General features: G+C 39.1%; 1 protein-coding gene across 2 annotated transcripts in view; it reads right to left on the reverse strand.

Moving 5' to 3' along the window:
• The window catches only part of CASR (calcium sensing receptor), an 83846-nt gene extending 59365 nt beyond the window's left edge, over positions 1–24481 (reverse strand). For both annotated transcript variants that reach the window (XM_032267747.1, XM_032267746.1), the window contains exon 1: positions 23995–24481. The gene's annotated coding sequence lies outside the window, so the exon portion shown is untranslated. The remainder of the gene's footprint in view (positions 1–23994) is intronic.
• Between the last annotated feature and the right edge of the window lie 1952 nt (positions 24482–26433).

Consider the following 26433-nt stretch of genomic DNA (forward strand, 5'->3'; position numbering starts at 1 on the left):
TTCTGCAACCTCATGCACCTGTCCTTCACATACAGCCTCTCTGAAGGCAGGTATTGTTGGTCACTTCTGACATGGGTGCCCCTCATGGCAATTTCTGAGCTGTTCAAGAAAACCAATTATACCTGACTTGGCACCAAAATCTTGTTACACGGCTTAATCATTATCTTATTTCCTGGACTTAAATGGCTCCTGGCAATTCTGACCTATTTTGAAAAACCAAATCCTTTTTCCAAAGTGGAAACTTCGACAAAACTGATGATATTCCAAAACATGGGATATATAGAAAAATATCCTGAATAACGTTCACCAAATATTAATGATGGACATTTAGGTGCTTTAAAAAAAACCTTTAATTTTGTGTTCTTTTCTGCATTGTTTGAGATCTCTGTAATAATCCATGCTTCACTGTAATGAGAAACAATAGAAAGAGATTTCTTAAATAAAGAAAAATGTTGGAAGCAAATATGCCAAAATATTTACAGTAGCTAATTCTCAGTTGTAGATATAGACGACTGCCATCTTCTTTTTTGTGCATTCCTTCACTCAACTTCCTAAGAATCTCTTAAGCAATGTGGAAGCATCATGGGATAAGCAGAAAGCTTTTCAAGGGGCTTTACTTAAAAAGGGACCACTATTCATTTGGTTGTGCACACAAAAGCATGATGGTTTAAAATAAATCAGCAGATTGTTTGCATCATTCATAGCCCAGCTGTGCTCTTAATTCACCCATGGAGGCAGAGGGCTGTAATCACCGTATGGCCCAGCTTTCTCAAATGCATAGGCAAAGACTTTCTCCATCTGTTATTCAAGGTGCTATGGGCAGTTATGTTTGAGATGTCAGAAAAAGCAAAAATAGACCTACCTTCTTCATTCTTCCTCCTGTTTCCTGAGCAGTCTAGAAAACTCTGCTGTATGTCCTTTGAATGTGTGGCATGTATTAGTCTCTAAGTGATGCATTCCACACTTCTGCAGTTAATAAATGACTGAAGAAAAGCAAGTCATTTATCATGGGCTTTCGTGTGATCCTTAGTCCAGTGAATGAAAAAATATTGTGCTATGGATGCTTTCAAACAAGGAATTTGCCTTACTACCCTGTTGTCACTTGTCCAGTTAGGGGATATGGTCTTTTCTTAGTCACTTTCATTCCAAGGACTCCTTAGCAGCCAGAAGACATTTTATTTGGCTAAATTCTAGCCATTAGAGTCTAGGATGCAAAGTGTACCTATACAGTTTACATACAAAATGAATGACAACTGAGTTTACCTGAATAGTAGTACACCTTTCCCTGTTGGATCAGAGTTGGGATTTAGATGTGTTCAACATGTGGCATTAAATGATCTCAATCTGCCCACTCCTGTATCCATTCCACCTGCTCGCTGAGGTTTATGCCTTCTGAACTAAGAGAGAACAATAATGTCATCCCTTCATTACCCTGTCTGAGCCGTAGAAGTGATAGTCTGCATAGAGTTAGTTCAACAGTTCTGGACTGTGGATTAGTAGGACTGGATCCTCTTCAGCCCTGCACTTATTTGTTTATACAGTCCCCCCTTGAGATACTATGAAGCCATTGTGGCATATTTTAAAAGACTATCTGAAGAATGCCTTTTGTTTATCCTTTAGAAGACAGCACAAATTAAAGTCTTTAACAAGAAAAATGGATATGCTCCATTAAAAAATCTTAAAACAGATACCATAGGTAGAAAAAAAAGAAATCAGGGCCATAAAGTAGAATCAACAAACCTAAAAGAGCCAATGACAGGATCTGGCAGAGGGATCAGCAGGACAAAGAGACAAAGAGATAGCCACATCGACAAGAAAAAACGCAGGCATTTTCGGCAGTCACCTTGGAGTTTTCAGGAAGAGGACACAACACAAGGTCAAATGTTGAAGAGCTAAACATGGGCAGACAAGACACTGATATGGGCCCAGAACAGGGGCAGATCCTGGTTAGAAGCAACAACCGCCATGTGGAAGAAATGAGAAAGCCATTCTCAGGTGGAGGGCTGTCCCTCTCAGCAACCACAGCTGGAATAGTCAGGAGCCACTATGAGTAAGTAATCTGAGATCATCCTTGACTTCTCTGTCTTGGTCACTGAAACAGGTGTTGATTTCAGTAACTCAGCTAGGTTTTTTGACACTGGCTTAGTACTTGTACCCAAATAGTTAGCAAACTTATGGAAGAGTCTGAATTATACATAGGCAACATATGAGCCACAGGGTCAAGGTAGCTACTAAAGTGGGTTATTAACAAGGACCAGGAGGACCAAGAGTCGTATCATACTCAGCCTTGGCCCAGAATTCATATGGGGTATGGTGCCAAGTACGTTTATTTCGGTCTTAGAGAGAGACAAACTGGCCTTTGTCCAAACTAGACAATGAAAGCTTGGTAATGAAGCAATAAAAAGGAAACAATTATAGGAACTAACTCTGTGAGTGTGCCTGGAGAAAATCTAGTTGGGACATGATTTTCTTCGTATTTTCCTGGGTGGGCATAGACAATAGGGCTGTCAGGCACAAGTTAAAGGGAGACAGATTTTAGTGTGACGTAAGGTAGAATTTTCTAACCATGAGAACTGTACAACAAAGCATTAGATTTCCAAAAGAGCATCAGAAGAATGTTCTTATTCCAATAATGAGGACTATGCAATAATGAAAATTCATGTGATGGTGTAAAAGCATTCAAAAAGAGGCTTAACCGATCATCTCTAAGGGAGACCAAGAGGGCATCTGGCCTTGGGTATGTGTGGACATGAGATCTGCATGTCCTACTAGAAGAATCTGCAATTCTAAGAACTATCTTGAATTTATATTGTACCTTTCTTTCTGGGAACTTAGGTAATTTTACCGTGAGTCTCACAAGAGTGAATGAATCCCAGAACAATGAAGTAACTTGCTTAAAAATTGTAGAAAATGTGGAACCAAAACTCCTCCTAGGGATATAAGTCTAGTTGATTTTTAAAACATTTTATTTAATTTTATTAAATTCCAGGATACAGATGCAGGACGTACAGGTTTGTTACATAGGTAAATGTGTGCAATAGTGGTTTGCACCTATGCCTCACCAGCATCTATTGTTTCTTGACTTTTTAATAATCACCATTCTGACTGACATGAGCTGATATCTCATTGTGGTTTTGATTTCCATTGCTCTAATGATCAGTAATATTAAACTTTTTTTCGTGTTTATTGGCTGCATAAATGTCTTCTTTTGAGAAGTGTCTGCTTATGTCCTTTGCCCACTTTTGTTTTTGGTGTCAAGGGAGAAGGTCTTACTCTGTCACCCAGGCTGGAGTGTAGTGGCATGAGGTAGGCTCACTGCAACCTCCCCCTTTCAGGCTCAAGCAGTTCGTGTATCTCAGCCTCCTAAGCAGCTGGACCTACAGGGGTGTGCCACCAAGCCCAGCTAGTTTTTATATTTTTAGTAGAGGCAGGGTTTTGCCATGTTAGCCAGGCTGGTGTTGAACTCCTGGCCTCAAGTAATCCACCTGCCTTGGACTCCCAACATGCTGGGATCATATATGTGAGCCACTGTGCCCAGCCCCTTTGCCCACTTTTTAATGAAGTTGTTTTTTTCTTGTAAATTTGTTTCAGTTCCTTGTAGATTCTGGATGTTAAATCCTTGTCACATGGATAGATTGCAAATATTTTCTCTCATTCTGTAGGTTGTCTGTTCACTCTGATGATAGTTTCTTTTGCTGTGCAGAAGCTCTTTAGTTTAATTAGATCCTACTTATCAATTTTTGCTTTTGTTGCAATTGCTTTTGACATTTTTGTCATGAAATCTTTGCCCATGCCTATGTCTTGAATGGTATTGCCTATATTTTCTCCTAGGGTTTTGATAGTTTTAAGTTTTAAATTCAAGTCTTTAATCTATCTTGAGGTAATTTTTGTAAAGGGCATAAGGAATGGATCCAGTTTCAACTTTCTGCATACGGCTAGCCCATTCTCCCAGTACCATTTATTAAACAGAAAATCCTTTCCCCATTGCTTATTTTTGTCACATTTGTTGAATATCAGATCGTCATAGATGTGTGATCAGATGGTCATAGATGTGCAATCTTATTTCTGAGTTCTCTGTTCTCTTCCATTGGTCTAAGTGTCTGTTTTTGGACCTACACCCTGCTGTTTTGGTTACTGTAGCCTTGTAGTATAGTTTGAAGTTGAGTATCGTGATGCCTCCAGCTTTGTTCTTTTTGCATAGGATTGTCTTGGCTATAGTGGCTCTTTTTTGGCTCCATATAAATTTTAAAGTAGTTTTTTCTAATTCTGTGAAGAATGTCAATGGTAGTTTAATGGGAATAGCATTGAATCTACAAATTACTCTGGGCAGTAAGGCCATTTTCATAATATTGATTCTTCCTTTTCATGAACATGGAATGCTTTCACATTTGTTTGTGTCCTCTCTGACTTTCTTGAGCAGTGGCTTGTAGTTATCCTTGAAGAGGTCCTTTACTTCCCTTGTTAGCTGTATTCCTAGGTATTTTATTTTGTTTGTAGCAATTGTGAATGGGAGTTCATTCATGATTTGGCTCTCTTGTCCATTGCTGGTGTATAGGAATGCTTGTGATTTTCACACATTGATTTTGTATCCTGAGACTTTGCTGAAGTTGTTTATCAGCTTCAGAAGCTTTTGGGATGAGACAGTGGGGTTTTCTAGAGAGGATCATGTCATCTGCAAACAGAGACAGTTTGATTTCCTTTTTTACTATTTGGATGACTTTTATTTCTTTCTCTTGCCTGATTTCCCTGGCCAGAACTTCCAATACTACGTTAAATAAGAGTGGTGAGAGAGGGCATCCTTGTCTTGTGCCAGTTTTCAAGGGGAATGTTTCCAACTCTTGCCCATTCACTATGATATTGGCAGTGGGTTTGTCATAAATAGCTCTTATTATTTTGCAGTATCAATACCTAGTTTATTGAGAGTTTTTAACATGAAGGAATATTGAATTTTATCAAAAGCCTTTTCTGTGTCAATTGAGATAATCACGTGGTTTTTGTCTTCAGCTCTGTTTCTGTGATGAATTCCACTGATTTATTTGCATATGTTGAACTAGCCTTGCATCCTGGGGATGGAGCCAACTTGATAGTGGTGGATAAGCTTTTTGATGTGCTGCTGGAATCAGTTTGCCAGTATTTTATAGAGGATTTTTGGATTGATGTCCATCAGGGATAATGGCCTGAAGTTTTCTTTTTTTGTTGTATCTCTGCCAGGTTTTGGTTTCAGGATGATGCTGGCCTCATAAAATGAGTTAGGGAGAAGTCCCTTGATATGGTTTGGCTATGTGTCCCCACCAAACTCTCATCTTGAGTTGTACTCCCATAATTCCCACATGTTGTGGGAGGGACTGGTAGGAGATAATTGAATCATGAAGGCAGGTCTTTCCTGTGCTGTTCTCATGATAGTGAATAAGTCTCATGAGATCTGATGGCTTTACGAGGCAGAATTTTCCTGTACAAGCTCTCTTTGCCTGATGCCATCCACATAAGATGTGACTTGCTCCTCCTTGCCTTCTACCATGATTGTGAGGCTTCCCCAGCCACCTGGAACTGTAAATCCAATTAAACCTCTTTCTTTTGTAAATCACCCAGTCCTGGGTATGTCTTTATCAGCAGCGTGAAAAGGGACTAATAAATTCCCCTTTTTCAGCTGTTTGGAATAGTTTCAGAAGAAATGGTGTCCGCTCCTCTTTGTATCTCTGGCAGAATTCAGTTGTAAATCCATCTGGTCCTGGGCTTTTTTTGGTGTGAGGATGTTTCGGGGAGACTGCACTAGGGCAGTGTTCTTCATAGTGTAGACTCCAGGACCAGCAGTATTAGCACCAACTGGAAACTTCTTAGAAATGTAAATTTTCAGACCTGCCGAGTCACATAAATTCTGGGATGGAGCCCAACAGTGTGTGACTCTGATACACACTTGAGTTTGAGAATTACTGCTTTAGGAGGTGGTCTTCAGCTGGGGACTTAGAAATCCTGCCCTTAAGGTTTCAGAGGAAAATGTATATACTGAGAATATTAGTTGAGACCCCAAGCCCGATGTCAAACTCTAGTGACTGAGAGTGAACTACACAAAAAATCTTTTTCCTCCACTACGTTAGCCTAAATAATTTACATCTAAGGCATGCACTCTTTCCCTTTTCTCCAAGGCTAAACTTCAAGTTCACTCTTTCTAAGCAATATGAGAAAGATATGTTCCAAAATACCTAGCCATTTAGGGCTGAAGGGAAAGAAGTCAAACATGCTTTCCACTCATTCCGGGCCTCCAGAGGCCAACTCAGTAGTCCCAGATGTCTGATCCCATGGGGAGAAAGATAAAATTGATAAAATTCAACATCCTTTCATAGGAAGAACTTAGCAAGCTGAGAGTTGAAGGGAATATCATTAATATAATAAACAGTGATTATAAAAAAAATCTAAGTCCAATACCACATTTACTGACAAAATCTTAAAAGTTTTCCCTTTAAAAATCAAGAACAAGAAAGGATGCCCCATCATCACTTCTCTTTATCATTTTCCAGAGGTTTCAGCCAGCTTAGTAACATAACAAAAATATATCAAGTATGTAAAGTATAGAAAAAAAGATCATTAGTTCCAGACAACTTGATAATCTTAGGATCTACATACAAATAATTAGAATTAATAAGAAACTTTAGGCTGGGTGTGGTGACTGTACTCTGAGCTGCCTGAGAGGCTAAGGTGAGAGAATTACTTAAGCCCAGCTTGAGCAGCATGGTGAAACCTGTCTAAAGAAAAAACAAAGAGAGAATTTATCAAAGTTGGTTGATATAAAGTGTGAAAGAATCATTTGTATTTCTATTACTAATTGAAAACCGAAATATATACTTTATAAGTAGATACTACTTATAATAAAAAGTTTTTCAAAAATAAAATGAACTATTAAAGTTTTTCCACTTTTTTGAGATAAGCATTTATTGCTATGAACTCCCTTCTTAGTATTAATTTTATTATTATAACACATTTTATTATTATTAGACCTAAAGGGAGAGGTAGACTGCAATACACTAATAGTAGGAGCCTTTCACACCCCACTCTCAGTAATGGACCTATCATGCAGACAGAAAATCAACTGGCAAACCTTAGAGTTAATGCTATGAACTTCCTTTTCAGGAAGGAAGTTTATTTACTTCCTTCTCAGTAAAGAAGCTTATTCTTAGGAATGAAGCTTATTATAAGCAGTGGCTACTTACAAGAATAACAAAAAGTAATTTTCTCAAAAATAAAATGAACCAGTAAAGCTTTTCTACTTTTTTGATATAAGCATATTTATTGCTGTGGACCTCCTTCTTAGTACTGCTTTTGCCGTATCCCATAGATTTTAGTATGTTGTATTTCCATTTTCATTCATTTCAAGAAATTTTAAAATGTCCTTCTTAATTTCTTCATTGACTCATTGGTTGTTTAGAAACATAGTGTTTAATTTCCACGTGTTTGTGAAGTTTCGGAAGTTCCTCTTGTTATTGATTTCCAGTTTCATTTCATAGTAGTCAGAAAATATACTTGATATAATTTCTATTTTTTAAATTTATTCAGATTTGTTTTGTAGTCTAAGATATGGTCTATCTGGAGGATGTTTCATGTGCTGTTGAAAATAATGTGTATTCTACAGCAGTTGGGAGAAATGTTCTATAAATTAGGCCTACTAGATGTGTTGTGTAGTTTAACTCTGATGTTTCCATGTTGATTTTCTGTCTGATCTGTCCATTACAAGCATGAAGTGTTAAAGTCCCCTACTACTATTGTATTGTAGTCAATCTCTCCCTTTAGATCTATTAATATTTGCTAATGTGCATCTCAGGGAACTAAAAAAGCAAGAACAAATCAAACCCTAAATTAATGGAAAGAAATAATAAAATCAGAGCAGATATAAATGAAATTGAGACTAAAAAAATGTCAACAAAATGAAAAGTTGGTTTTTTGAAAAGATAAACAAAATTGACAAACTTGTGGCTAGAGTAAATAAGAAAAAAAGAGAAGACCCAACCAAATACTGTCAGAAGCAAAAAAAGTAAACATAAAAATTGAGAAAGAATCATTATGACTATTATGCTAATAAACTGGAAAACCTAGAAGAAATGGATAAATTCTTGGACACACACAGCCTATCAAGGTTGAAACATGAGGAAATCTAAAACCTCAATAAACCAATATTGAGTAATGAAACAGAAACCTTTTCCCATCAAAGAAAAGCCCAGGACCTGATATCTTCACTGCTGAATTCCATCAAACATTTAAAGAAGAATTAATACCAACTCTACTCAAATGTTTCAAAAAAATTAAAGATGAGAGAACACTTACAAACTAATGAGTTTCAAGGCCAGCATTATCTTGATACCAAAACCAAATGAGGACACAACAAAAAAAAGAAAACTTACAGGCCACTATCCCTGATGGACACAGGTGTAAAAATTCTCAACAAAATACTAGCACAATGAATTCAACAACACATTAAAAAAATCACTCACCATGATCAAGTAGGATTCATCCCAGGGATGCAAGGATGGTTCCACATACTCAAATCAATAACCATGATACATCACATTAACAGAACGAAGAACAAAAACCATACTATTTTAATAGATATTTAAAAGGCAATTGATAAAATTCAACATTCCTTTATGTTAAACAAACAAACAAAAAAACCTCATCAAACTGGGCATAGAAGGAACATACCTCTAAAACAATACAGACAATATATGACAAAGTCACAGCTAACGTCACACTGAATGGGGAAAAATTAAAGGCCTTTTCTTTATAATATGGAAGAAAACAAGGATGACTATTTATATCACTTTTATTCAATGCAGTACTGGAAGTTTTTGGCCAGAACAATTAGGCAAAAGAAGGAAATAAAGAATATCCAAATAGGAAAGGAAGAAGTCAAATTAGCCTTGTCTGCAGATGACATGATCTTATAATGAGAAAAGCCTAAAGACTCCACCAAAAAACTCTTAGAACTGACAAATAAATTTAGCAAAGTTGCAGGATACAAAAATCAATACTCAAAAATCAGCAATATTTATATACACCACCAGTGAACAACCTGAAAAAGAAGTCATAAAACCAATCCCATTTATAATAACTACAAAGAATATAAAATATCTAGGAATAAATTTAATCAAAGAGTGAAAAATCTATACAAGGAAAGCTATACAACACTGATGAAATAAATTGAAGAGGACACACACACACAAAATGGAAAGCTATTTCACGTTCATGGATTAGAAGACTTATTATTGTAAAATGACAATAGTACCCAAAGCAACTTACATGTTCAATGCAATCCCTATCAAAGCACCAATGACATTCTTCACAGAAATAGGAAATAAAATTCTAAAGTTTACAAGGAACTACAAAAGACCCTGAAGAGCCAAAGAGCAAAGAACAAAGCTGGAGGCATCATACTACTTGACTTTACTACAAAGCTATAGTAACCAAATCAGCATGATGATGGCATAAAAAAAACAGACATGTAGAACAATGGAACAGAAGAGAAAATCCAGATATAAATCCATGCATTTACAGTCAACTCAGCTTTGACAAAGGTGCCACAAACATACAATGGGGAAATCATAGTCTCTTCAATAAGTGGTGCTGGGAAAACTGGTAACTTCTCATATGCAGAAGAATGAAACTAGACTCCTGTCTCTCAGCATACACCAAAATAAAATCAAAATTGATTAAAAACTTAACTATAAGACCTGAAACTATGAAACTACTAGAAGAAAGCACTGGAGAAATGCTTTAGGACATTTGTCTGGGCAAGGATTTTTAAGGTAAGACTTCATAAGTACAAATAACAAAAAGGAAAAATAGAAAAATGGGATTACATCAAGCTAAAAAGCTTCTTCACAGCAAAAGAAACAGTCAACAAAATGGAGAGACAACCCACAGAATGGGAGGAAATATATCCAAACTACACATCTGACAAGGGATTAATAACCAGAATATAGAAAGAATTCAAACAACCCCAAAAAAACCAAATAATGCAATTTAAAAATGGGCAAACGATCTGAATAAACATTTCTCAAAAGAAGGCATACAAATGGTTGACAACTATATGAAAAAATGCTCAACATCATGCATCATCAGAGACATGCAAATCAGGACTATAACATAATATTATCTCACCCCAGCTAAATCAGCTTTTATAAAAAGACAGGTAATAACAAATGCTGGTGAGAATGTGGAGAAAGGGGAACCTTCCTGCATTGTTGGCGAGGATGTACATTAGTACAGCCACTATGGAGAACAGCTTGGAGGTTCCTCAAAATATGAAAAATAGAACTACTGTATGATCTAACAATTCCACTACTGGGTATATATCTTTTTAAAAATCAATATATCAAGAAGATATCTGCACTCCTATGTTTATTACAGCACTGCTCACAATAGGCAAAATATGGAATCAACCTGAAATGCCCATCAATGGATGAATAAATTAATAAAATATGGTACCTGTATACAATGGGATATTATTCAATCTTAAAAAAGAATGAAGTCCTGTCATTTACTGTAACATGTATGAAACTAGAGGTCATTATAATAAGTGAAATAAGCCAAGCATAGAAAGACAAATAGCACATGTTCTCATTTATATGTGAGCTAAAAGGTGGATCTCGTGAAAATAGACAGGAGACTAGTGGCTACCAGAAGCTTGGGGGATGAAGAGAAGTTGATTAATGAGTACAAATGCATGGTTTGATAAAATAAATAAGACAGTGTTAGATTAGCAGGGTGACTTCAGTTTACAATAATCTACTGTATATTTCAAAATAGCTAAAAGAGAAGAATTGAAATGGTTCTAGCATAAAGAAAAGATAAATATTTAAGGTGATGAATATCCCAAATGCACTGATTTGATCTTTACAAAATAAATGAATATATTAAATTGCCACAGGTACCCACAAACTATGTATATCTATTATGCATCAACTTAAAAAAAGAAAAATGGAAAATGAACTAAATATGTACAAGAACTTTATGGAGAAACATTCGATGCTAAAAGACATTAGAGAAAATCTAAATACAGTCATACACTACAAACTGCATATACTATGGTGGTCCCATAAAATTATCATGTAGCTGAAAAACTCCTATCACCAAGTGACATCTTAGCTATCCCAACATCATAGTGCAATTACTTTATTTCTAAAAATAAATTTAGTGTAGCCTAAGTGTACAGTGTTTATAAAGTCTACAGCAGTGCACAGTGAGTCCTAGGCCTTCACATTCACTCACCACTCACTCACTGACTCACCCAGAGCAATTTCCAGTCCTGCAAGTCCCATTCATTATAAGTACCTTATGATACAAATGTACCATTTTTTTTGGTCTTTTATGCCACATTTTTATTGTACCCTTTCTATGTTTATATATGTTTAGATACACAAATAGTTACTACAGTGTTATAATTGCCCACAAGAATTCAATACAGACACATGCTGTACAGGTTTGTAGCCTAAGAGCAATTGGCTATACCATATAGCTAAGTGTATGTAGGCTATACCATCTAGGTTTGTGTAAGTATACACTATGATGTTTGACAATAATGAAATCACCTAACAACGCATTTCTCAGAACATATCCCCACTGTAAAGCAATCCATGACTGCCTCTCCTGTGTTCATACAGACAGGAAGACTCAATATTGTTGGAATGTCAGCTCTGTCCAAATTCATTGCAGTTCTAATAAAAATCTCAACAGGTGTGTGTGTGTGTGTGTGTGTGTGTGTGTGTGTGTGTGTGTGTGTTGCAAATACACAACTTGGCTAGTTGATTCTTACAAATTATGTGGACAAGCAAAGAGCTGAGAACACTCAATACTTCAGAAGAGAAAGAACACAGAAGGGAGGCTCACCCTACCTGCTACCAAAGCTTAATATTCTCCTGGAATAATTACGATAGTTTGATAATGGCAGGGAAGACTAACAGTACAGAACAGAGAGCTCAGAAACAGACTCATGCATACATGGGAACTTGATAATTGACAGATGGTACTGTGTATTGGTGGGAGAAAGGGCAGACTATTCCATAACAGTATTGAGGCAATTGGTTACCCATGTAGATAATATTAATTTGGATCTGTACTCATATCATACACAAAAATTGATTGCAAATGCCTTGAAGATTTAAATGTGATAGGAAAAACTTTTAAGAATTTAGAAGAAATCATAGGAGGATGTCTTTATAAGTGTTCTTAAGAAAGATTTCTTAAACAAAGCCACAAAAAGTGAAAGAAAAAATGATAAATTTAATTACATTAAATTAAGAACTACGGTTCATAAAAAGAACCTAAAAGTGAACAGATAAGCCACAAAGAGGCTATCTTTTCATAGAAGAGGACGGTTACAGCAATGTAAATGAAAAAGATTAGTATCCACAACATATAGCATTCCTACCGAAAGAAAAATAGAAACCTCCCATTTAAAAAACAATGGGCAAAAGATATTCACAAGCATTACATAGAGAAAAAAATATGAATGGACAAAGAGATGAAGCACATATTCATTGGTAATCAAATTGAAACCGCAACAATTTGGTAATGGTTCAACTGTTGGCAAGAATATGCTTAGCTGAGCTCTCTCTTACACTAATGAACAAGTTTAAATGGGTAAAATCACTTTGGAAGTCCATTTTGCATTGTCTAATAAATATAAATGTTTTTTACTCCTAGGTATAATTCTCTAGAGACTTTTGTACATGTGCCAAGGAATTGTGCAAAAATATTTATAACATTTTTTATTACATCAGGAAACTGCAAATACCAACTGTTCCACTGACAGAACAAATAAATTTTGGCACACTCATATGCTGACATTCTAAACAGCAGTAAAAATGAATAAACCACAGTGACAGTCATTAACATGGATTACTCTCACAAATATAAAACACTTTTTTTAAAAAATTGAAAAAATGCAAAGATCACGAGTCCGTTTGTACAAAATTCGAAACAATGCAACATTAAACAATGTATTGATTAGGGATACAGCTGTTTCTGGTATAATGTAATATATGTGTGTCTATTTATTTTGCTTTTATTATTATTTTTATTTGACACATAATTATATATTTTATGGGGTACTGTGTGATATTTCAATTCATGTATGCAATGTGTAATGAGCAAATGAGGGTAATTAGCATATCCATCATCCCAATACTTTATAATTTCTTTGTGTTGGGAGCTTTCAAAATCTGCTCTTCGTCTGGGAGCAGTGGTTCACAACTGTAATCCTAGTACTTTGGGAGGCTGAGGCGGGTGGATTACCTGAGGTCAGTAGTTCGAGACCAGCCTGACCAACGTGGCAAGACCCCATCTCTGCTAAAGACAAAAAATTAGCCAGGTGTGATGACTCATGCCTATAATCACAGCTACTTGGGAGGCTGAGGCAGAATTGCCTGAATCCAGGAGGCAGAGGTTGCAGTGAGCCAAGATTACACCATTGTGCAAGGGCAAAATTCCATCTCAAAAAACAAAACAAAACAAAACAAAAAAACTGCTCTTCTAGCTATTTGAAAAATATACAATAAATTGTTGTTAGTTATAGTCACAGAACAATTAACTCTTCCTATCTAGTTGTAATTTTGTTTACCTTAACCAACTTCTGGCTGTCACCTCCCACCTCTCCTCCTTCCTAGCCTCTAGTAACCACGATTCTACTTTTTACTTCTATGATATTGGCCTTTTCTTTTTGGTAATATACATATTTTTTTAAACCCTCATATTCTGCAAAACCACAAGGCAAAACACTGACAAACCACACACAGGCAAGGAGATTAAGAGGGGTGGAACCTGGCCTCCTTTCGCCTTCTTGTTGGTGTGGCTTGATTTCACCAAGATTGGAAGGGACAAATGGTGGGTGAGAGGACAGGAAGGAAGAAGCGTAGCAAGTGGGGGGTGAAGGAGACAATCAGTCCTCACCATGGCTGTTCCAAGGGGGATCCAGAGATGCATGAGATGGGCCCTGTTTTCAAGAAGCTCTAAATCCAGTTAGGAAGACAAAAATCCCTCTGTGTTAAAAAACAAGCGCATATGATACATGATAAATGGCCAACTAGGAACAACAGATGCAGCTGAGTGTGGCTGGACAGGTATAGCTGGGGAAACTTCCTGTTATGGAAGGCCTAGATTGGTACCTTAATAGGTGAGAGGGGGTTCCAAGCTGGGGACTCTGCAGGAATTAAGTAGTGGAGGTAGGAATGAGAAGGCATGTAGACTGGAGAGCAGGGGATGTGTACCACCATGTGAAATGGGGAGGACAGTAAAATGAAAAGAGCTTAGGCTTTGACTAGTTTCCACCACCTACAAACCCTCAGGCCTAGGACCTCAGTCTTCTCATCACTTAAATGAAGGTTATTGGAAGGGTTTTCATCCCTTCCAGGATAAAAAGGATAAAGTATAAAACCCTTCCAATAACCCTCCTTTCAGGGTTGTCAGAAGGATAAAAAAATAAAGTACTGTAGTAATACAGTTACTGGCATATGGTAAGTGCTCAGAAACTGATAAATAATTTTATTGTGTTACGATTCCTAGAAAAAAAAAAGCACAGCATAGAAATGAGAGGTTAGGGCCGGGTGCAGTGGCTCATGTCTGTAATTCCAACACTTTGGGAAGCCAAGTCAGGTGGATCACCTGAGGTCAGGAGATCGAGACCAGCCTGGCCAACATGGTAAAACCATATCTCCACAAAAAAATACAAAAATTAGCTGGGTGTGGTGGTGCATGCCTGTAATCTCAGCTACTTGGGAGGCTGAGGAAGGAGAATTGCTTGAACCCGGGAGGTGGAAGTTGCAGTGAGCTGAGATTGCCCCATTGCACTATAGACTGGGTGACAGAGTGACTGAGACTCCGTTTCAAAAAAAAAAAAAAAAACCAAGTTGAAGATTTCCAGAAATGAAAAGGTTCAAATAAAAAGGTACCATGTGAGAGGTGATAAAAATTAAAGGAGTGGATTTGAGTGGGGCTACCTGCTCCCCTCTCCAAAAATTAAAAACTTTCCATACTTCAAGTTGTAACTTTAAGTTTTAACTTGATTGAACATATTTATAGTAAGAAGTTCACTTCTTCAGAAAGCTAAATAAGCTATGTGTGTTCATTTCTGGTGGTGGACAGCCCTTGAGTTCCATGAAATTTGTATAAGCTGGAGAGGTAGCTGGATTGTGAGAAGAGCAGAGAGAAGAGGTGATCCATGGATCAGCCTCAACATCATCACCTGGGAGCTCGCAGGAACTACATACATTTGGCCCCCACTCCAGACCCACTTAAGCAGATTTTCTACGCGATGGATGTCAGCAATCTATGTGTTAAGAATATTCCCCATCTTAAAGTTTGAGACCCCTGGGCTGGAGGATTGGGAAAAGTTTCTTGGCCAAGGGATTAGTTCAAAATACATACACCTGCTCTCTAGTTAGCTTTGACTTCAAAATTAGTATTTTCAAATGTGCAAGATTGTTATTAATTCATAAAGAGAAACTTGGAGATTCTGCAAGAAAGGCAAAACTATGGAAAAGGGTTAAGATTGACTATATCTGCCAAATGTAGTCACAGTAAATGGAAAAGTAGATTTGTGTCAGTTCATTGATGTTTTGCTGCTAATGAAGTTACACAAAACAATTAGGTGTTTAGAGCTTTGAAGATTTTGGAAGTGTAGATCTATAGAAACTCATTTAAGCCACATAACAGTTCTATATGGTAGATACTCTTAACATCCCCATTGTACAGAGGAGAAAAATAGGGCTTGGAGAGGTTCCAAGATTGCAGGGCTAACACAAGGCAGAGCCAGAATTTGAATCCAGGTGGTAGACTCAAAATCCATGCTTTTAGCTGCTAGCCTCTGCTGCTTCGTATCCACTACACTATATTTAGCCACTCTCTTATCACTGGAATCATAGACTTTTTCTCGTGTTTCAGTTTCAAATGCTCACTGTGATGAACATCATTGAGCCTAAGTCTTTAACCATATTTCCGATAATTTTTTAATGATACAGTCCCCAAAATTAAATGGTCAAAGGCTGTGAACAGTTTTAAGGCAATTGTTTTCTTGGTAATTTGTTAGGACAGTTTCCACTGTGCCCCACTCCACTAGCATTATCTTCAACATCTTAATATTGCTGATAAGGAAACTGGTATATCATTGTAAAAATGCTTCCCTTATTCAAGAAATATTTGTATGTTTCACCACCCATGTGATTGTCTTCATTTCATTTGAAAATCGTTACATCCTTTGGCTACTTTTTTGAAACGAATTCTTAATGTTCTTCCTATTAAATTCTATGAGCTCTTTATATTTACAAATTTGAAACTTTTGGCATATTTGCCAAAAATTGTTTTGAGTTTATTTTCATTTTGATTTAATTATAACTTTATATACAAGTATTTTAAATGTTGGCTGGGTGCAGTGGCTCATGCCTGTAATCCCAGCATTTTGGGAGGCTGTGGTGGGTGGATCATCTGAGGTCAGGAGTTCAAGATCAGCCTGGGCAACATGGTGAAACCCAGTCTCTACTAAAAATGCAAACATTATCCAGACATGGTGGCACGTGCCTGTAATCCCAGCTACTTGGGAGGCTGAGGCAGGAGAATCACTTGAACATGGGCGGTTGAGGTTGCAGTGAGCCAAGATTGGCACCCCAGCCTGGGCAACAGAGCGAGACTCTGTTTCATAAACAACAATGACAAAAACAAGTATTTTAAATGTTTATATAATGAAATCTATCAATATTTTCCTTCATGATTCTCTGCTACTTTTATACTTAGAAAGAACTTCCCCATTCTTATAAAATATCCACTGCTCCCCTTAAAAACTTTCCAAACTTCTAGTTGTAACTTTAATTTTAACATGACTGAGTGTAGGTAAGAAGCTTTGCAGTAAGAAGCTCATTTCTTCAGATAGCTAAATAAACTGTGTATTTTTTTTTTGCTGGTGGACATCCTTTGAGTTCCATGAAATCTGTATAAAGTGGAGGGGCAGCGATCTTGAGAAGAGCAGAGAGCCAGGGGTAAGTAGAATCAGCAACATTAACCAGGTGTTTTATTTACAGTTGTTCTTTCTTTGGCAAGCCAATCTTTCAGTATCCTGGTTTCCTAATTTGTAAAATTATCTCTGACATGTTCTGGGAATCAAATGAATTAACATTAGGAGACTGTTATACCAGTCTACACATTGAGATTTGTTCATTCACTAAGTCACTCATTCATTCATTCATTCATTCAGCTCCTCCAGTGTACCAGGCACTATGATGGATTCTGGAGTTTCAGTGTTTAATAAGACATGCTGTCCATGCTTGATGAGCTTAAACAATGTACATTAGCTCATATAAGTCTTTTAACAACCACAGAGGTAGGTAGTGTTTACAGATAAGGACCTTGGTGCAGGTTGTTCAACCTCTCTGTGCTCCATTTTCCTTATCTGTAGTTTACAGAGAGGTTGAACAACCTGCCCAAGGTCACAGAGCTAGTAATCTGTCAAACTGGGATACAAGCTCCAGGCCCCAGGCTACTACCTTTGTAGTGCACTACCTCTCCAAAGATGAGGGTGAATGGAAATTGGTTGATAATTGCATGGAGTATAAAATTTACTTGAACAATTTTCATTTTTAAGAGAGTGAAAAGAGAAGGCCACCTAGCCTCTTTGCTATCTTTCCCTGAATCTCTTAATTGACAAGCACTTTAGCACATAAGGGCTGTAATGGAAAGGGCTTTGGGCATAGGGATGAGTAGACCCAGATCCTGACCCAAAGGAACTCATGATTGGATGGATTGGAAGCCTGAAGCTGTGGTAGAGATCCTCAGCCTGAGTGTCACCCCGACCCCATCCTGGCTGTTTCAGATCAGCTTGCACCCTCTACCCCACTTCTCTCCCTGCCCATTCTCTCCCACAGGGGCTACCAGACTGGAGATCTGGGCACCATAGCTGATGTCTCTGAGTACACAGTGCCAACTCAACATCTGACATACAGTTGGGGCTCAAATGGTGAGCAAAACTAAACTAAAAGCTTATGTCAAATTATAGGGTACTTAGAAAGACTATATGAAAGATACGATAATTCTTTCAACCATCAACTTCTGTTAAGAGGAGAAAAGCAAAACTTTGTTCCTAAGGACAAACAATTACTGAGGGGTACAGTTACAATTTCTTTGAGCCTGCTTGTTTCTACCTACATGAAAAACAACAGATAAACAAAAACATATGCTCATTTGGAACTCTATCAACAGAAAATATGGGAGAAAGAAGTAAAATTACTCCATTTTTCTATTTGTTAGTAATTTTACTTGCATGTGTGTGACAGACTTGTTGAAGGGAGAATGGCTAAAATTAGCTTCCTCTCTGCAGGTATCATATTACCTTTGCCCCCATCATCACTGATAAGCATTCACAGAGGGTGGAGGAAAACAGGTTTCCACTCTGGTTCCCAGGGAAAAAAAAATCAATTGTAGATGAAAAACACATTAAAACAAATTAATTCAGGTTACTTAACCTAATAAATCTGCACGCTTCCTGCTTTTTCAACATGAGGAAAGATGCCGGGGACTAACTGAGTCAAAGGATATGAGCTAGTTAAGCACCCACCATAGGCCACACATTGTGTTTAGCACCTTCCATATGTAACTCATTTAAACTTCACAACTGCCCTGTGAAGGAGACATTATCTTAGTGTCATAGGTCTCAAAGGCATGTCCATCACTAAAAAGTGAGGCTCAGCTAGGTTAATGTCATGCTGAAGGTCAGAGATAGAAAGCCCACTTTTAACAAAACTAGACTGTCCATGGCAGAGGCTGATCTTGTTTTCCTCATTTCATATGTGACCATCTCACTCATTTGGTTCTGCCTAATTACAATGTCTGTTCGTTTCTGTGGCTTTGAGTAATGACAGTTGTTTGAGCAACTGAATCCAAAAGTACACCCTTAATCAGCACTTCCTAGTATCCACCTTTGGTGGAAACAGTAATAAAGCTCTCAGCAACTTTTCAACAAGCACTATCACACATGTCTGTATTGTTTCCTGCTTTATGAATGAATAATGTGGTTACCAAGGCAGCACTGCATTATGAAATAGGAACTACCTAAAATCCTCTAATTCTCACGGGATTTAATAAAGTCCATGCAGGCACCTCAATTACTGCTTACTGTATATGGGAAGATATGAGAACAAAGGAGAATAAAGTCAATCAGGCTAGTGTCGGGCAAGAGTTGAACCAACACTACCAGGCATGAACGAGGGTTACACGTGCCACTTTAAGGCAATGACAAATAGGTGAAGTCTAATGTCCACTCACTTTGAACTGAAAGCCTCCCAGAAATAGAGAGAGTGAAAGAGAAAGAGAAAGAGAGAGAGAGAGAGAGTGAGAGAGAGGGAGAAGACGAATATTATATTTGGTATGGATTAATTGTTCCTGTTTTATGTTCAGACACAGAAATGGTCAAGGGCTCTTCTGAATCAGAGACAGCATTTTTTTTGGTACCAATCATGAAGTTCTCTGTATACAAGCACTTCCCAGATTCCTGATCCCCAGTCCTGGTTGATACCCACTTCTTTCTTTTTCTATTCCAAGATCACTTGAATGACAGAGCCAAATGATAACAGACCAGAATCCCAGCTTCACCTCTCCAAATCCTCTCCCTCACTGCCTACATCTAATGAGTAACTGAGTTCTGTGGTGGAGTCTACTTTGGCGATATCTTAAGCATTTAGCTCATTTTCTCCACGGCTACTGCCGTGGTTCAGGCCATCATTATCATTGTCTGAATGAGTATAATGTCTTTAAGTGGTTACTGTGTTCCAAATGACACCCCTTCAACCCAGCATCCACATGCAGCCAGAATGATTGCACTCTAAACAAAAATGCTCTCGGAAGTTAATCCTCTATGTAAAACCCTCTAGCAGCTTCCTTTGCCCTAGAATAAATAATGAAAAGAATAGCCAACAATTCCTGAGTATGTAATCTGTGCATATCTCATCTGAATCTTTGCAGCAATCCCATGAGGGAGGTATTGACTTCATTACCATTAATTACTGAGGCTAAATTACTTAACTGAGATCTCACAGCTAGAAAGTGGCAGAACCATGACTCAAACCTTGGTTCTGTGACCCCATCGTGCATACTTAAGTCACCCTGCTAGCCTGCCTACCTCTTGGCTCCTTATGCTTCAGATCCTTGAACCAGTTGCAGATCCTAGAACCTGACATGATGTTTCAAGCCTCTGGTTTAGTTGTTGCTGGTTGCTCATTTTTGCACATGAATCTCTCTACCATACAGCTTTTTAGTAAAGAAAAAAACCACCAATTGCACTGATGCTGTAAATATAAATTTCACTAGGTAGTTCACAGGGTGCTCTAACCAAGCAACATATTTAAACTTCTTCTTTTGTCTACCTGGTGTAACGCCTCATCTTTCAAGATTCAACTCAAGCGTTACCTTCTCCAAGAACCTTCCCCTGACCCTTTCTCCCTTGGTAGAATTGACCACTCCTTTCTCTTTTGCATCACTGTACCCTGATTATGATTCCATTGTAATGAACACAATACTACCTGGACATGGATGAGTATGACTCCCTCTCTTAGACTTCTATGAACTCCTTAAATGTTGGGACTCTGTCCTAGTAATCAATTTTAATTATAGTATCTAGCACAGTTCTAGGCACATAAAAGGTTTACTGTAAACACTGTTGAATGAATAAAAATATGTGTTTGAATGTTAAATATGTTGCTTCCTTAAAGCACCCCATGAACTACCTTGTGAAATTTATATTTACAGCATCAGTGCAATTGATGATTTTTTTCTTTACTAAAGAGCTGTATATGAATCTTTGAAAAGGTACAGGCAGGTTTAGAAAAACTAAAAAATTCTGGCATCCTTCCAACTAGAGCAGCGGTTAGGGATGAAGGGAAGATATTACAGCCCATCTGCCACACCTGTTTTCACTGCTAAAGAATCTATTCAGTGATAACATTGAACAATCAGTGTATAAGCCATATTTGGTATCAGGGTTATAGATATATTTACCTTATTAATGGTAATATGGATGATTCACCTTTGAGCTGCAATGCACACATTTTATTGTACACAATAAAATAAACTGAAAAGAATAGTTAATCAAAACGTTTAATTATAAAACAAGAATACAGCAATGGCAAACCATGACCAAATTAAGACAATGCAATTGATACTGTGATAACAAAGCATTCTTTCCCAAAGTGCCAAAAATGCCAAATTGGCACATGTGCTTATGTAGTATGGCAAATGTCACATGACAGTCAGCCTTCTTAATGACTAGCAACCAAACACCATTCTTAATGGATACATTCTGTTCCTAGGTCAAAAACAAATATACCCTCAACCTTCCTCTCCATCTCTGAATCTCGGCTCAAGGGAGATTTCCTTGAGAAAGCCTTCTCTGGTCTCACAGTTCAGTCTGTATACACAAGAACTTTGTTTCTTTCCTGTATAAGAGTTTATTTTAGTTTGTAATAACATATAGTCAATATTTAGTTAATTTCCTAACAGCTGCCACCCCAAAGCATCTGTAAGCTCCAGGAGAGCAGGGACCTCACCTGGTTTTACATACCATTTAGTTCCCAGTGACAGGCACATAGCCAGGCACTCTATAAACATTTTGAATGATGAATGATGAATGATTTTTTTAAAACATCTTACTAATTAACCCATTCTCTTAAGAATTATATGCGACTCCTCACCAGTCTCAAACTTCTCGTTAGTGGGATCCCTATCCTGAGGACCACCTTGTAGTCAGCTTCTTCCTCTTCATTCCCCTGCACTATCACAGGGATCGGTCATTATATTGTCATCCTTTCCTCCCCACTCTCTCCCACCAAAATGTCTTAGAAGCAGCAGCTTCTAACCAGTCTGAACTTTCTGATGTGTTTGGGATCCAGTTCAGGGTTATGCAATATGAAAAGATAAACAAAATAAAGGAAAATGTGGAGACTGGAGTACCTATTAAGGTGATTTTAAACAATGGACACAGCTCTTAAAGAACCTGCTAATACAGTAAAAAGGAAAAATTATAATTAATTTAATTTCAACCACTCTGTTTTATCATAGAGACAAAAACTAGTTGATTTGCTGATTTCTTTTCACTTACTATGTTTTGGCTGAGCACAGAAGAAGTCTTGGAACAAAGTTGACTGTGCTGATTGTTGGCAGGAGGTAACCTGCATGTGTGGTCTCTTAGCAAATTATATGGGAGGTGTTCCTAAATGACAGGGCTCTGTGCTCAAGGATTCTTCTCCACTCTAGGATCTTGGCCTGTTTCTTCCTTCCTACTTCCCCTCCAACTTCTCATACATCTTCCCCTCCCCCTTGTCCACCACAAAGTCTTGTCCCTCGGCCTCTTCATGAGGCACCTGGGAGGCAGGTATAAAACATCCACTCTCCCACGTTCCTACAGAGGAAAAATCCTAGGCGTGCCATTTAGGGGATCCTGAAGTGGATGGAAGTGGGAAAGGCAACAGCGAGGTGTGACTGATGAACTTCTGTTTTAAGGAATGGGAACTACTGTGGTGTTAAGTTCTGGAAATCTAGAGCATTTCAGGAAACAGCCTGCATAATTTCCTCCCAATAACAGACTACCTAAACTGCACGTGGAAAATCCAGTTTAAGGAGAAAAACAGATGTGTAAAGAACTTGTCATGGACTCTTCTCCAATGTGCCTTTTCCTCAAATCTCAAGGATAATTGAAACAAGTAAAGGAAATGTCTTCTCATTTCTAGGCTCCCTACCCTGAGGCCCACGTTGTGAAAAACAAGGACAAAAAAGGTGTTGCAAGAAGGAACACTGGAGATTAAGGGATGTGGGCAGTGGTGGTGACATCATTTTCTGGATAAAGAATTAAAAGACAGTGACAGAACATGTAGAGTGGGAAAGGCTATGGGTAAAGAAAGGAGATAGCAATAGACACAAATGCTAGTGTAGGCATTGCTTCTAGAAGATAAATACTTGTATTATTTGACTTAAAAAAAGAAGCATATGCATGTTATCTATCGAAAGCTATAATGTTAAAATAATAGTAAAACTCCATCAGCCTGGTATGCTTGAAATATGTATAGAGCCTGGTGATCAGGCCCCAGGAAATGACAGTCTAATTTGGTGCCACTAAAGCAAAGTCCCCAAGGTAGTTGGCGGCTTGACCCAGGAATCCCGCGGGCGCACTGAGGGTCCCAGAGGCCAGAGCTGACCCTGTGGCTCTCCCTTCCATTACGCCTATAGTCTGTAAAGCTACCTGTCCCATTATTAACACGTGGAAGGCGAGTCCTTTCTGACCACATCACAGGCAGAAACAAGGCGGAGGTGCAAGAAACTACCGACAGCAGGCGTTTTAGTGCGCGCTCCAGTTCATTCGCGTGGGCAACCCACTGCCCCTTCTGGGGGGACACTGAAAAGTCCAGCACTAAGCCTGGGAAAGCCTTGATCCTGCTGATCCTGTAATCTGGTCCCTACTTCCCCCACGTCCACACCCAGTGCTGCCAGACCGGAGCTGCCCCGGCGTGCGCCCCTCGTTCGGCCCCGAGCCCTTTGCCCCAGACTCCGCCACGGCCCCTCCCCCGCCCGGGGCGCGTTCCGCCCGCCCTCCTCGGGTCGCCGGTCCTACCTGCGTGGTGGCCGGGGCTCCCTCGCACGGAGGCAGCTCGGGTCCCTCGGCCGTGGGTCTCGACGAGGATGGGCTCAGGTCTGAGCTCAGGATGGCGCGAGGACCCGCTCCCTATGCCGAGGTCACGGTCTTGGAGAGGCGCGTGTGGCTCCCTGAGCTCCCTGCGCCCTCCTTCGGGTCCGGCCGCAGCAGCCCCCGCAGACCCTCTGGGCGGCCGCGGCGGCCCCAGCTCCAGCCCCGGAGCTCCGCCCCTCTCCCGCTCCCCGCCCGCTTGCCCCCTCGGGGTCCTGGACTGCAGAGCCCAGCGGCCCTCGGAGCCCACTCGCGGGCTGCCCTCTAACCCTCACCCCAGTTAGTCACGGTTCCCTCACCGTCTCCTCAGCCCGCAGAGAGCTGAGCTGACGCCTCAGGGTCGGTGAGGGCTCATCTTCCGTTCCCCGAGGGCCACACGCTGGCTCGGGTCCCCAGCAGACGGCGAGCCCCGCGCTTATGTCCTCTCCTGCCTTCTCCCGTGCCGCGCCAGGGGTTCTAGGCTCCCAAATCCTGCACCTGCTGTCGGGAGGTCCTCTTCCCCCACCCCTACTCCCAGGCAATGGAAAGAGGCTTAGGGGGCCTTAGACACCACCAACATTCTCTGTGCCGAGGGTGGCACAATTTTTTCTGATATTAGGCCAGAGATTCACAGTAAAATAAATACAGATCGCATACCCAAACTCTTACTCATTCTGCAAGACTCAGGTCAAGCGTTGCCTACGCCGCAAGACCTCGGTGCTGGCAAACAGCGCCCTATTTCCACGCTCCTGCGCGAAAAGGGCGCGCGGTCCTCCCTAGCTGCAGCCAGGCGCCTGTTGCACTTGGTCTACTCTATCCCGACTCCACAGCGTGCTCCTCGGAGGCCCGGACCTGGCCTTGCTTATCCTTGTCCCCAGCCCCTGGCACAGTGCCTGCCACCCATCACAGCACTAGAATATTTTATGAATAAGTGGAAAATTAATTTCTTATGTAGAAAACCACATTTATTTGTGTTTGTTTTTGGCTTTTTACCTTCAGATAAAGCATACTCCTTTGAGTAGGCTATTTGCTAGTCTCTACAAAGAACCACCAAAAATATTGTCTGCTTTAATGCAGTATTCCATGCTTGGGGAAATTTCCAGAACAAAATAATATTCGTGCGGAGATGTTTTTAGCAGGATCATTTATTATAGAAAATAATTTTTAAGACCACAAAAAGCAAACAAAGCCAAACTGTCAACAGTAGGAAACTGGTTGAATAGATTAGGGTGACTTAAAGGGATATGAGACAACCCTTAAAATGATAAACATCAAGAGAGAAGTGCTTCAAATTCTTCTTAGAATAAGGAGGGAGTATGTATTTATTTATAAAGAAAAAAGGAAAACATGAAGTAACATGATAAAATGTTTGCAAAATACTATTAAGTAAAAAGCAGAAAATTGGGGCATTTATCATGTTTAATAACTTCAAATAAAAATTCAGATTTCTTCTCTGCAAAATGGCGATAACATCTGCCTCAAGGGGACCTTGGAGTATTAAATGAAATAGTCAAGGAAAGTGCCCAGTACAGAATGGATAGTCAACAACGTTTCCATTTCCTTTATTCAAAGGAACACAGACTCCCATCCAGCATGTCAAACACATCCTCATCATGGCCCAATTCTGCACATTTGGCTTCCTTTCCTCAAATGCAGGGTGGTAGAAGGAGCTGAGCAAATGTTAAAGCACTAGTGAAGGGGGAAAATCTAGTTAATAAGAATAAATGCGAAGTTCTCCCTCAGGTGGGAACACCCAGCAATTTAAGTTTGTAATGGGGGATGTGGCTCAATAGCTGTGTATATCAAAATATCTTAGATTTTATTTTAGTTGGCTACAAGCACAGCCTTGTGAACACCTGCAGGCTGAATGAGTTCAGTTCAAAACCTGAATGAGGCTGCAATCTTAGGCTGAACTAATACTCCTCAATGGTCAGGTTACACCTGGACATAATGTCCAAATTTGGGCACTATGTTTAAGAAAGCGTTACTCTGAAGATCTATTATTGCTTCCATTTTAAAGATGAAGAAATGGATGCATACAGAGCTTCCAGTATTTAGGAATGGGCAGCTAGGAGTTGGCAGAGCCAAGACCTGAACCTGATCAGCTTGACTTACAGTCCTGGTGCTTGGTCACTTTACCAGTGTGTCCCAGTGTGTGCATCTGCCAGTAGAGATGGTCTTGGGTGGTACACAGACAATAACATTAAATAACAGTGGATCACAAGATGAAAAAAAGATACGCCCTTTTCACTTCTCTTGTTCCTATGGATTATGTCAAGGAAGGAGTATCATTTCTGTGGTATTTGTCTTTGCACTCCTCTAACACTTGCCAATTTCCTGTTTTAACAAAGAGATTGCAACTTGTCCAGGACCTTTGCTAGGCAACAGCTTCTAAGTAGAATTTAATATCATCAGTTTCTCTTTAATCTGTTATCATTCCTCATGCAGTTATGTTCCAATTGACATAGTTTTCCACTTACAAAGTGTTGTGGTTTCCATTTAAGGTAAATTTTCTTATGTGAGAAAAATGAGCAACTTAAAAGAAAGATATAAAAGAACTAATAGGACCAGTGATATTTAAGTTTGGAAAATACAGCCTCATACTCTATTATGACCAGTGGATAGAAGGAATGGTAGGAAGATTTCAGTCCACAATGAATCAAAGCTGCCTGGGAAGATGCTGAAGGACTGATGTGGGAACTCAAACACTGTAGCTAGAAGCTTTAAAGTTCCTGCCAACCAGGAGAATCTAGGATTCT

The sequence above is a fragment of the Sapajus apella genome, unplaced genomic scaffold, assembly GCF_009761245.1.
Source record: "Sapajus apella isolate SASKATOON/1434 unplaced genomic scaffold, GSC_monkey_1.0 scaffold171, whole genome shotgun sequence".
Classification (NCBI taxonomy): domain Eukaryota; kingdom Metazoa; phylum Chordata; class Mammalia; order Primates; family Cebidae; genus Sapajus; species Sapajus apella.